The sequence below is a fragment of the Heliangelus exortis genome, chromosome 9, assembly GCF_036169615.1.
Source record: "Heliangelus exortis chromosome 9, bHelExo1.hap1, whole genome shotgun sequence".
NCBI classification, from domain to species: Eukaryota; Metazoa; Chordata; class Aves; order Apodiformes; family Trochilidae; genus Heliangelus; species Heliangelus exortis.
In genome coordinates this window covers 9,421,904-9,434,425 of record NC_092430.1, presented here as the reverse complement: position 1 = coordinate 9,434,425, position 12,522 = coordinate 9,421,904, and the positions used below count along the sequence as shown (strand labels likewise).

At 44.4% G+C, this 12,522-nt stretch overlaps 1 protein-coding gene across 5 annotated transcripts in view; it reads right to left on the bottom strand.

Annotated features, from left to right (window-relative positions):
- MAP3K13 (mitogen-activated protein kinase kinase kinase 13) overlaps nucleotides 1–12,211 on the bottom strand; it is a 79,854-nt gene extending 67,643 nt beyond the window's left edge. For 3 of the 5 annotated variants that reach the window (XM_071752015.1, XM_071752016.1, XM_071752013.1), the window contains exons 1-2: nucleotides 12,098–12,187; nucleotides 3,445–3,562 (exon numbers count right to left, since the gene is read on the bottom strand). The gene's annotated coding sequence lies outside the window, so the exon portion shown is untranslated. Of the gene's footprint in view, nucleotides 1–3,444; nucleotides 3,563–12,097 lie in introns of all 5 variants that reach the window. The other 2 variants (XM_071752014.1, XM_071752020.1) reach the window with 2 other exon arrangements.
- Nucleotides 12,212–12,522: the final 311 nt, after the last annotated feature.

Genomic DNA, 12,522 nt, shown 5'->3' with positions numbered 1-12,522 from the left:
AACTGCCCCTGTCTCCCCCAACGTGAGCTGCAAATCTCCTTTTCAAGGAGACAGCAACATATCCTGGTTACCCAAACCCCCTCTGGCTGCAGCAGCTGCTGGAGAAGCACAGCTCCTCCATCCTGAAGCCCATCCTGCCCTTAGAGGCAGCCAAGCAGGGCCCAACTGCTGAGAGGGCTGCTCCAGCTACAGCTCTGAGCAGAGTGCTCTGGGGCTCCCTCGGGAGGTTTCCTCCAGTGCCCTGTCCTGCAGGAGGGATGCAGGCACCAGAACCAGCTTGCAGGCCATCTGGCAAACCACAATGCTGCCTCTGATCAAGAAGCAGGCTCTGAGCCAAGAATTGGTACCAACTGTTTTACTGGAAACACCTCCAAATATTTTCCAGCTACAACTGAAAATGTACTCTCATGGAGGGCAGGAACACCTCTCCCAGCTCCAATGGAAGTCTCTCTCTCTCTACAATTGCACACCCAGAGGAGACCCTGTGCTGATAAAACCTCCTGGGGCTGAGACAGCAGCTAAGAAATTTGCAAGTCATCATTAAGCAAGAAATAGGAGCAAGTACTGAGAGCAGAGAGGATGAGGAATACCAGCACTGCCTGTTATTTACTTAATGACTCACAGAGAGGAGGACCCATCCATGTAGGCTCACCAGCCAGTAGGTGAACAGGTAATAGGAGAGCTTATGAAATCACTGGGAGCTCAGCTCTTCCTGACAAAGAAGCCTCAGAGCAGCAAAATACCCTCTTTTCACTCTCCCTCATTCTTTAATCTCTTGCACAATCTTTCTCCACAGATTAAATTGGCACTTGTCACAAGATGTGAAAGCAGAAGAAAGAAAAGCGGACAGAAGGAGGAAGAGGTATTTCTGTTCTCATCCACATCAAGAGAAAAGTACAGACTACATCAGAATAAATATTTTTCTAAGTGAGATTCCCTAGTTTTCAAGATCTTTTTGGCGAAAGGGTTCACAGTTTACATCTTTCCCTTCAAAGCACCCTTTGACCACATGTTAACAGCATGTAGTGTAACTACAGCTTCTGCAGTCACTCAAACATCACAAGCACTTTTTATTATAGGTTATTAAACAGTTATCTGTACAGAATTCATAGACTGAAGATAAAATATAAAAAAAAAACCAAAAAAAAAACCAGCTGAAGACCATTATACAAATACATAACCACTCTCAACCTTCTACACATAATGTAGAAGAAACCATGACACTCCAAGATCTATAAGCATGTTTTGAATGCTCAGACTGCAAACACAGTACAGCTAAAAAATTGTAGGTTTTTTCCATATATGTGAAAAACACTCAACTTACTTGGAGACCCTGGAGTGCATCCCACTTTTCTGTAGCATTAGATAAACCTCCATATTATTAGGTAGAAAGTGGGAACCAGAAACAGCCAGTTCCTACCTACTTCCACAAGTCCTCAGCATTCAACTAAATATTACAAAAAAATCTCAAGAACCAGTTCTACCAGCTGACATAAAAAAGATGCTCTGTTGACCTCAGTTTGTACTTTGGAGCACTTCAGCATTACTTTTCCCCATACGTAGCACTATGGAGCACCCAGGGCAACACATTTTAAATTAATGAAAAATGTCAGAAATAAAGCTGCTGATTTGTGAACACGGACCCAGTACTGCAAATCACTTTCATCCAGGACTGATTTTCATAGAAGGGTTTGGATTAGAAGGGACCTTAAAGACCATCTCATTCCAACCCCCCTGCATGGGCAGCCCAGGTTGCTCCAAGCCCCATCCAACCTGACCTGAGACACTGCCAGGGATGGGACAGCCACAGCTTCTCTGGGCAAGCTGGGCCAGGGGCTCAGCACCCTCACACCAAAGAATTTCTTCCTAATGTCCAACCTAAACCTCTCTTCTTCGAATTTAAAGCCATTACCCCTTGTCCTATTGCTACATGCCCATAAATTTCCATACAAAAATCCCATGCCTTTAAATGTATATTAATTATTTATACACGTTCCCAAAACATTCCAGAGCTCATCCTATTGAATCTGAAGAGGACACCTGCAAAACACAGGCAGCTGGTCAATACAAGAAAACCTTCTGTGGTGGGGCTTCAGGTTTCCATCCTTTTCATGCAGAATTGTACAGATTAGATCAGAAACCAAGTGGCACAAATGAATAGGAACAGTATTTCTCTCTCAAGCTACAAGTCTTTTCATCTTCCAGTAGTAAAGCCCCTGACACTGCATCCCCTCCTACCTGTCTGTCAAGTGCTACACTCATGAGAGGCTCATCAGCACTACCAAATACAAAGTTCTTTAAGAAACATATACATGGATAATGAAACACAGCTTCAGATCTGCAAAAACACAGGAAAAAGCAGCTCAGCACAGGCTGAATTAGTACCAGGCCTTTTTCATCACACCAAACAAGGATTTGTGCACAAGAGGCCTGTGACTCCAGTGTTGGACATTTCAGAATAAGTGCTGTGCAGACAAAATGACAATGGACAACCACCCAGACCTATATTTCATCCTTTACACTCCACTATTAGCTCTGAGTCCATATGTGCTAGGTTGTTCATATAAAAAATAGAAAAATTAGTTACCAATAAAGTAACCAACAGAAAAGCAAATTTATCAGACTAATTAAAAATCAGCATTAATGCTGCCAAGCAGGCAAACCTGAAGCTCATGGCTTCTTTTTATATGTTAGTTATTAAAGTGACAGCAAGGCCTAAACCAAGATAATTTAAACTTTCTTTGACTCAGAGATCCTAGTTTTATTTCAATGTTGAGGGCAGGACTTAAGCGAAATTTCCCATTTTGATTTCTATAATTAAAAAAGTTTCAAACAACATTGTGTAGTCACTGCCTATAGCCCCAGAGAAACAAGTACAAAAGTAATATAAAAGATATCTCAACATAACATAATTTTGATTTCATTTCATTCAAGCACTGTGTACTTTACTTTGGGGAAATTAATTTTTTTGAAAGCAAGCACTCTTCTCCAGTTATTCTGAATGTTGATAATATTTGAGGTAAGACTGGAGGTAAGACTGGAACAGAACTTGAAAATGCCTCATCTGATTTAACCAAATAAAAGGTTGTCTTACAAATTAACTTTCTCATTCTGCAAAATATAGCATTCTGCAAAGAAAATACCTGCACTACTTCCACTCACCAAAAAATATCCATGTTGCCAGTGGCTGACCTCTTTCATTAAGCATATTAGCTTGTTCAAGCATTTCCAAGTTAATTATCATTAACTGGCGTGGTGGAAAATATTACATACTTCCTAGACATTTCTCCCAGTGACAAAATACAGATTTTCACAAGCTTGCTTCTGTGCAACTCCCCAGAAAGACAGCTGCTTGCTAAGCTGCCATGAGGACAGGTCTGTCTTTGGACAGACTGATGGTCAAGAACACCAGGAAGCTCATCTGTCACACACAAACTCACTCACCTTCAAGACAGGTTAGTTTCCAGTAGAAAAGTGGGAATAGGCTCATTTTTGGAAGACTTAATGGTCCATCAGTTTTTGTTGCTAGGTCTCTTTGTTCTTCCTCTCAGAAACTGGTATTCTGGAGATACAAAAAGAACTTCAATTGAAAACACAGCAGGCTCAGGTGAAGTTGACATTAGGTTTTTCTGCTTTTTACTAGGCATACAGAAAAGTCACCTGAAACCAAGCTGAATTACTATGTTTTAACCCAAAGAAGGCAAGAAGGGCTTCTCTCTTACACACATTATTACAGTAGCATACTGAGAATTTATGCTAAAGATTGGGAATGGGGAGGTGACTTCTTTTAAAGTCAGTCTGGTGCCAGAACTCAGAATTACTCTGTCTTATCAGAAGTCTCTTTTCAGCTCTTCTGCTGTATTTCACATACTGACACAGATTTACCATGCTTAGGTTTATCTCAAAAGAACAAACACTGAATTCTTCTGAGGAATTTTGCCAAAATCCTCTCCATAATAACTTCCAAACTCTCAGTAAAGACACTTGGGTTTGAACCCAGCAGCACAACCAGGGCACTTCTCACCCTGCCTGGGGTTCTGAGGAGTCTGATATGTGTTCGGAAAACAAGCTCTGAAGACAAAGCAAAAGCACTGGGGTAGTAAATGAGCAAATGCCAGGTCAGAAGCAAATTTATTAATAAGCCCATTTTGCAGCCAAAGTAATTAGATCACTAGCAAGACTCATCTCAAGGAGATAAATGGTGTGCTATGAAGTTAACCAAGGTCACACTCTCTTATAGCCAGCTTTATTAAAAAAAAAAAAAAAAAAATCCCTCCCCTGAAAACTTAACCTTAGGGCTCCATCTAAATTAAGAATTCATTGTTGATGTACATCAGTAGAAACTGAATCAAAGCCTGACAAGGGCTGACTGCCCAAGGAAAGGCCATATGCCTGCTAAGTGAGAGAAATTGGCATTCAAGAGCCACCTAGACTCTGAGACTGCTGCTTCTGGATGTTTAGAGATAACTGGCAACTCATTAAAACCCAACATTAAAAGTTTATTAAATATGCAAACACTAATGGAATTGGAGTAGCATCTACTTAGGCAGATAAAAATTTCAACACGGGGTGTACTGCAGTTCTTGTTATCAATATTTTGTCCTTCTGGAAGTGTCCACAAAAGAGTTACAATGCTACTCAAGGCAGTAAAACCCTCTCAAGGTTCCCACTAGCCAGGAGGTCTAGGAAAACAGTAATTCCCAGTAATTCCAGCTCAGTTTATATTAGCCATTTTCACTTTCTCCTCTTGAGATCCATTGTCTCCTCAAGTTTCTTCCCCCCTCTTTGGCCATATCTGGAGGGCAAGTCCCACACCTCTTGTAGAGCTTTTGCAGACATCCCAAACTCCCAGTTCTTGTCAACTTGCTGCTGAAGTTTCAAAGAACCAAAAAACAGGGTCAAAGTGTCATACAGACAGTATAGATTACAGAATCCCAGGCAGTTAAAAGCAACCTGGAACTTCAGGTAATTTGGTGCACACACAGGGTGTGTGTAGAGCTCTCTTAGAACCACACTTTCACAACTACCTACAAACAAGTGCCAGAGTCCTCCATGCAAACAGTACTCTCAGTACATTTTGCTTCAAAAAATGCAGTTTCATTCCTGGATGACTCTGCAAAGCCCCAGCACATGATGAGTATCTCAACAAACCTCCAGGTTTTGGCTGTAGGGTGACATCAGACTTGGAAGTGTTCTTTGCTAATACTATCAGCATAATCTGAGCTGGCCCCAGGGGGAAAGGAGGACAAGGAATATCTCTCATCACACAAAGCATAAACAAGCTCCTAAGAGTCCCTAATGCACTTCCAAGTGACTCTGGCAATAATCTTGCTTTAAAGAACAGTGGGAAGATTTAATCCCCTAACTATGCAAAAAGAAGTCTTCTCTCAACACACAAGTGTGGGATAGCACCTCTGCCTTGGAGATGTGAGGTTTGAGAAAAAAAAAGACACAAATGAAATCTCAGGGAGCAACCTGGAAAAACCATGACTCACCAGGAAAGAAAAAGCATTACTCACCAGGAGAGAAGAGAAATGAAAGGGTATGAAGCCCTGTGACCTCCAAAGAAAACACTGAACTCCTTGAGCAGAAAGAAGGGAAAATGGCCCTTTGGCTGAGCAGGTTCTTTATTAGCATCTTTCCTGGTACTGATGACAGTCTCATACTGGAGTGGAAGGGGCTGTTAGAAATGTCAAGAACTACCCAGCACCCCAGTCTGTGAACTTCAACACAGATTGGGAGTTAGGATTGTCTTTCGGTCCTGCAACCCTATGGGCCTCCCACAAAACAGGCTGAAGGTTCAAGGATGCTTTGAGCAGGAGGTAACCAACAGAACTGCCCATCCATCATCTCGTGCAAGACCAAGCATGGTGTGCACCCTGAGAAGCAGGCAGTTTGGTGTCCGACATACAAAGCCTCCTACTCCATCAATCAGGGAGGCTGGGCTTAGATTTAGATCTTTCAAAAGAAGACTGACAGTTCTTGTTGGAAGTCAAGGCAAAGAGACCAACTTTAGGCAATCTAGTTTCTGAAGAGGGCACTGACCAAATCATAGAATTATCTTGGCTGGAAAAGACCTTCAAGATTGTCCAGTCCAACCAATAACCCAACACTGACAAGACCTTAACTCAACCATATCCCTAAGTGCTGTGTCTGCACGACTCTGAATAGTGCCTGGGCAGCCTCTTCCAATGCCTGATAACTCTTTGGGTGAAGAAATTCTTTCTGATATCCAATCTAAACCTCCCCTGATGCAACTTGAGGCCATTACCTCTTGTCCTATCACTTGTAATTTCATTGAACAGACTGAGCCCCACCTCTTCACAGACTTCTCTCAGGTAGTTGCAGAGAGTGATAAATCTCACACTCCAGTAAGCCCAAGGTGCTGGTCCCAAGATCAATCATTCCCTGTCAAAGCAAAGAAAAGCTCACACAAATGCTCTCATCTCTTATATGACGATGACTCCTTCTGTCACAACTTGTACTTTCTGGTCCTTAGACACACAGGATAAAAACAACTCTGCAAACATTCCCTGTGGCTACAAGTTCTATAGAAGGCTTCTACACAGAGATGTCCTCAGTCTTCCTGCTCATCTTACTGAGCTCCTGAACTTGACTGCACTGATCAGGGGGACACATGAAACCAGTTAACCAGCACCAGTGTTTCCTCCCCTTACAGACAGAACATTGTACCTCAAGGAATGTAAATAACCCATTAAAAGAGAGCTCTGTTTGTAAAAGAACCAGGAAGGTCCAGGCACTCTGTGCCAGCTATAAAACACAGCAACCTTCACGTCAGAAGATGTGAAGAAGTCCTCTCAGCAACCCTATGACTCATTCCCAGAGGGGGTGTCCTAATGTCACCCAGCATCACCACCAACTTCAGCATTCAGGCTGACAGTAAAGAGAACAGGTAGAAAACAAACAATATTAAGGAAAAAACAGATATCAATCTGCTACCTGCTGAGGTGGGTGGCACCACCTGCATGAGACCCCAGCACTGTTTTTTCCACCTCGACCAACATTCAGGTGCTTGGCTGATCTGAAGCCCAGCAGCAGCACTGGATACACAGCACCAATGGGAAACTGCTCTCTAAGGGACACCTGAGCAGTCCAGAGATAGGGAGGGATACAATTGAGAGGAAACTTCATCCCCTTTAGCTCTTCAGCTGTCATGCCATGAATCAAGGGCCAAAACTGCAGTGGCCACAGGACCAGGCACCACCTAAGACAGTGACATTGCAACCTGATGGGATAGGCTGGTGGAGGGATCCAAAGCTGTGGATGTCAGAGCCAATAACCTTTGAGTTAATCTATGAGTTTCAGAGCAAATCTGCTGAGTTAAGGCAGTTAAGCAGCCACAACTTGCCAGTCTCTGCCCTGTGAACAAGGTGTTTCCTGGCAACAATACCAAACCAGCAAAGTGAGTGTTTCCTCACCAGCTTGCTGCTAGGTGACCCCACTAACACCCCTCTGCAGGAGACAGGATCCTTGCTGCCAGAAGGGCTACCAGCAGCTGACCCAGCACAAGGGACACACCAAAGCCCAGGCTGCTGCACAACCTTCTGCTCAGCTCTGATGTTAGACAGCCTGACCACCTTCTTCCCCAGGGAACTCCAAAAATAGCACACACTACAGAGCCTACGCCTGAATAAACCACGGGGCAGAGGGCTTTGTTCACAGCTCCCACCACCGCAGTGTGTGCCCTCAGTAGATGCATGCAAGGAGAAATGTAGGCCACACATGCAGAGAAAAAAAGAGAGATTCAAACCTCAAAGCCATCAGAGAGCTCATTTTCAGAGTCAGGAAATGAATGCCTATTAAAGTAGCCGGTGAGGGCAGGGGTACAGCTCAACAAGAGGCAGACGGGCTAAGAGAAAAACAGGCTTCGTTAGAAAGTGACAAAGCTGATTCTCTTTTCCCCACTAAACTGCCTGATGACTCATTAAAGAACAATCTCTGTGATGTAACTCTTCAGCCTTATACAACAAACACTGGTAATTAGCTCTCAGAGTAATCCTCTGCCCACCATCTGGAGCTCAGCCTAACTCCTGACCTTGGTCACACCAAGCACTCCTGCATCTTGGAAACCCATCTGAAAATGGATCACATCAAAACATTAAATTCACACAGAGGAAAAAGTTGTCAGGAACGCTAAATCCTGAGTCACCTTTTAGTCCATGGACTCTTCACCATCCGTGCTCAATGCATGTTCCAGAACACTCAGGGAGGCAGCAAGGAGTAACTCGTGACCACCACAGTTAGGGGGAAACTGGTTTAAAATTTGCAAGTGAAAAGGCAGGACTTATCAACACAATCCTACATTTTAAACAAAATGTTTCTTCAACCTAGGCCTCAGTTTATAGCAAATGAATTGGACACATGAAAGACCTAACCTTCTTCCAACAGGGGAAAAATCTTCCTCAAACTTGACTCTGACAGGAATACAGACTTACTTATACAGAATAACTTGTTTCCCCACCCACATATAAACAGCTCAAAATATCCTCCTATTAAACAGTACCTTCACACAAAGCACCTTAGATGGCTGGCTTTTTTATTTTTTTCATGAAAACTCCTAATTAGCTTGAAATCCTATTTCCCACTGGCAAGTAGGAAAGTCTACAAAGCCTCTTAGCTCGAAAAAAAAAAAAAAAAAAGATTTTTTTCCCATGCATGGCTCTGTGTTGCACGCTGAGCTCTCCACAGCAAAGCATTCAAGACTGACACATGCCACATCACCACGGAACAACATTTATCTTGTCAGCTGCAAAGGAATTCTGCTAATTTTCAATGCAGTTTAGAAACCAGATTTTAGACCTTTGTAAGAAGGTGCACAACAGGGAGGAAAGAGGCATGGAGCAGGCTTGGAAACACAAAACCAGTTCATATTTGAATGTCAGTCTTTGCAAGAATGAGAAATGCTATTTTTTCAAGTGATCACGTGTACATAAAACACAAAGAGCCTTCTTATACTGGGAGGCATGGTCCCAGAGACCAGAGCTGCTGACAGAGCTGGCACACAGAATTTCTTCCAGCTAAAGGTGTGTTTATGTATAAACAAAGCACAATAAGAAAGGACCAACAGACTTGGCACCAGCAATGAGACCCCAGATTCCAGCCATTGACTGACTGGCACTACCCCAAGGTAAAAACTTAATTATCTACTCACATCACACTGCAGAGCCTACCAGCACCCTTTGGTGCACCCCAGCAAGGTTTATGCTGATGTAGTTAAAGACTACACTGCAAAAACACCACTAGCATTTCTTACATCCTTATTTCACACTTTTCTCTAAATGGTATTATAATTAATTCTTCTCTTCCAGAGAGACAAGGAGTAGACAGAGGAATTAAGTCTAGATTTAATCAGAGACAAGCATCACCCAGGTGAGCCCTCTCTGAGGTGGTCAGCTGCTCCTACCCACAGACAGGATTGGGTTTGGGAGGGGGGGAATTCGAGCTGCTGTTATCTTCACTACACCACCTTCCTCCTGGATGCAGCTTCAGCAAGGGCTACACAAGACCAAAGTCCTCCCCAGCAAGTCAATATTTAACTTGAGTACTGTCCTGCTGAGACCCACCCATTATATACGTATTTGATACAGTACCTTCTTAAAACTTACACTATCTCTTTTTAAACAGAGAATAATAGGAGGCAATTTATCTTCTTTATGAGGAGATAAATTCTACAGGGACAGCAGTTCGAATCAGCTTTAACTATTTAATAAGAGACCTAAAAGAAAACATTTCCATGCAAGGATATCTGAGGAATATTACATGCATGATTCAAGGCAGGGGCAAGAGCCACAGTGCAAAAATTATTTAAAACCAAAGCACATCAAGTTCTAGAAATCCACCACTTTTTCCAGAAGTAGTATTTTAACACTGCAATTAAGTCATTAAATTATGTCACAAAGGCTTATATAAAACTCTTTGATATGACAAGTATTCATTCTTCACCAAATACCTGAATAAAATCTATGAGCTTGTCTACTAACACAGACTTTAAAACAATGCAATAAACAGAAGAAAGATTTATTTTGCAGACTGATCGTTCTTAGCGAAGCTAAAGGAAACAGTGAATCTGAAAACAAATTCTTTGCATCTCTGATGTCAAGTTTTGCTTATAGTAATCTTCAATCACCTTTTTGGATGGAGATCTTTCTGATGTGAGAAACAGCTGTTAAAATACATTTCAGACCAAAACTGAGCAACTGAGAATAATTTAATTTTTACTACATCTGTTTCAGTTCTTTATTCACCTGCTTTCTGTGTCTAAAAGTGATCTCTGTGTTTGTTGATAGTGTTCCCATATTTACGTTCAGCAAAAGCTTCTTTTGTTTACTAAAACTGAATATCTGTTTAAGCAATTATCCCAGTGGAGTTACTGGCGATTGCCAACAAAGGTAAATTTTCAATAGTTCTCCAGTTCTACATTTCTATGCCCTCACATATGCCCTTACCTCTATGCCCTTACCAGTTTGGTAATCACCCATCACTAAACTTTTTCAGGAAACAAAATACAAGTGATTTCTAGTGTGAAGGAGTAGAAGTGGCAGGTGCTTAGAATATTAACCACACCATGAAATAAGGAGATAGGACAGTATTGCACAGCTTTCATCGGAAAAAAAACAAACCAAAACAAAACAAAAACACCCAAACAAACAAACAAATAAAAAAAAAAACACCAAACACTGAAACAAAACATAACAACAAGAAAAAAATCCACCAAAAGTCAAACCCCAACCACCCAACCACCAGGCAAGCTCACCTGTCCAGGGAAGTGCAACCTCGGGGAATGCTTTTACAAGCAGCTTAACTGATTTTGATCCCTGCCACTGCCTGATGGGTGTACCTGCCTCTCCCTGTGGGACACCCCAGCCCTAGTACAGACACACACCCCACCAGCTCCATCACCTCACCTTCCCCATGGGGCTAATCACTGGAGCTTTGATGGCTGAAGCTGGCTGACCACACACCCACTGACACACCAGAAAATTCCAATCAGAGGGCTGGAAAAAGGGGTGCAGAGTCACCCCTTTCCAGCAGTAACATCACCTGTAACCTTCTTTCTTGACGTTCTGCACTTACTGATACACAGAGTTAGAAAGACACGTCCCAAATGTCTGCTTAGAGCAATCAGGACTGAAACCCATCTCAGAGTGAATGCAGAGACCACCACCCTAATTCTGAACTAGCAAAACTAGAGGATGAAAGAGCTGCAAACGAAGCCACAGCAGGGTTTCCAGCAGCAAAATTTCCACAAAGCTGAAACAAGAAAGGAGGCTGACCCCCCCTGTCACGCGGGGGGGTTGGAATTCGGTGATCTTTAACGTGCCTTCCACCCCATTCCGTGAGATTGTCTGCAGTTTTAATTTTCATTGTACTAAGCTTGCAAGTGTTATTTACCTCCATCTCCACGCACTTAGCAAAAAAAGAAGCCTGAGGTGCTCGATTCCACCCTGGGAACTGCCTCTCCCTAGCAATAGACAACAAGGTGTTGTCTTCCTTCGCATTTTTCAGCACGAAGTCAGCTTATCCTTACCCGTTACCACCACGTCCCACCCCGCTGGGCTCAGCCAAAGACCCCCGCCCCAAGCCGCCCCTTCCCCTCTCCCGCACTTCCCGTCAGGTGAGAGAAGCCTCGGAATTTATTCTCCTGCAGAGGACACAAAGCCATGGATGGAAGCCTGGGCTGATTTGTTTGCTCTGTCAACAGCCTCCGGGAGGGACAGTTTGCTCAGACAGGATGAGGACAGACACCACCTTCCCCCGGGAAGGAGCTGCCTCAGGTTCTGTCTGGAGATTTTTACCTTAGACGCTTTCCTCCTGCCCCGGGAAGGCGGATAATCCCCTAGGACCGCCCGAATGCCTCAAAAACAGGCGCTACGGGGCGGGAGGAAACCATGAGTGCCACGCATGCGACTGGAATTCAGTATTTTATTTAAATCAGAAAAACCCATTTCAAAATTAACATTAAAAAATATATTAAAAAAAAAAAAAAAAAAAAAAAGGCAAGAGGGGAAGCTCGCACCCCCACGCATCCGGGGAGAGAGAGAGAAGCGCGGATGAGGGGGCGGCCCCGGCGCGTTACCTGGGCACCGCGTCCACCGCCGGCAGCACCTCCCGGCCCCGCTCCTCCCGGCACCAGCCTCGCCTTCTCGCGTCACCTCCGGGCTCCGTCCCGTCCCGTTCCGCCCCGCCGGGGGGGGGAAGGCGGCCGCGCAGGCGCAGCGGTGCTCGGGCCCCGGCTGAGGGGGAGCGCGGCGGGCGGCGATGGGGGGTGGCGCGGCAGCCGCCCCGGGGCTGTCTGGGGGGCTCCCCGCCGGCCTGAGGAGTGCGGGGAGGAACCCCCCCCCCGGGCCGGCGGCTGAGAACGGGGAGGGTCGAGCAAGAGACGGGCCCCATCCGGGCCTGACCGAGCCGTGACCCGCACCGGGGGTGACGGCTCCGAGTGCGCCGGGCTGGTGGGCAGGCAAAGAGCGGAGTAGTTTTTCTTGTCGTCTGAGGTCCTCCCCT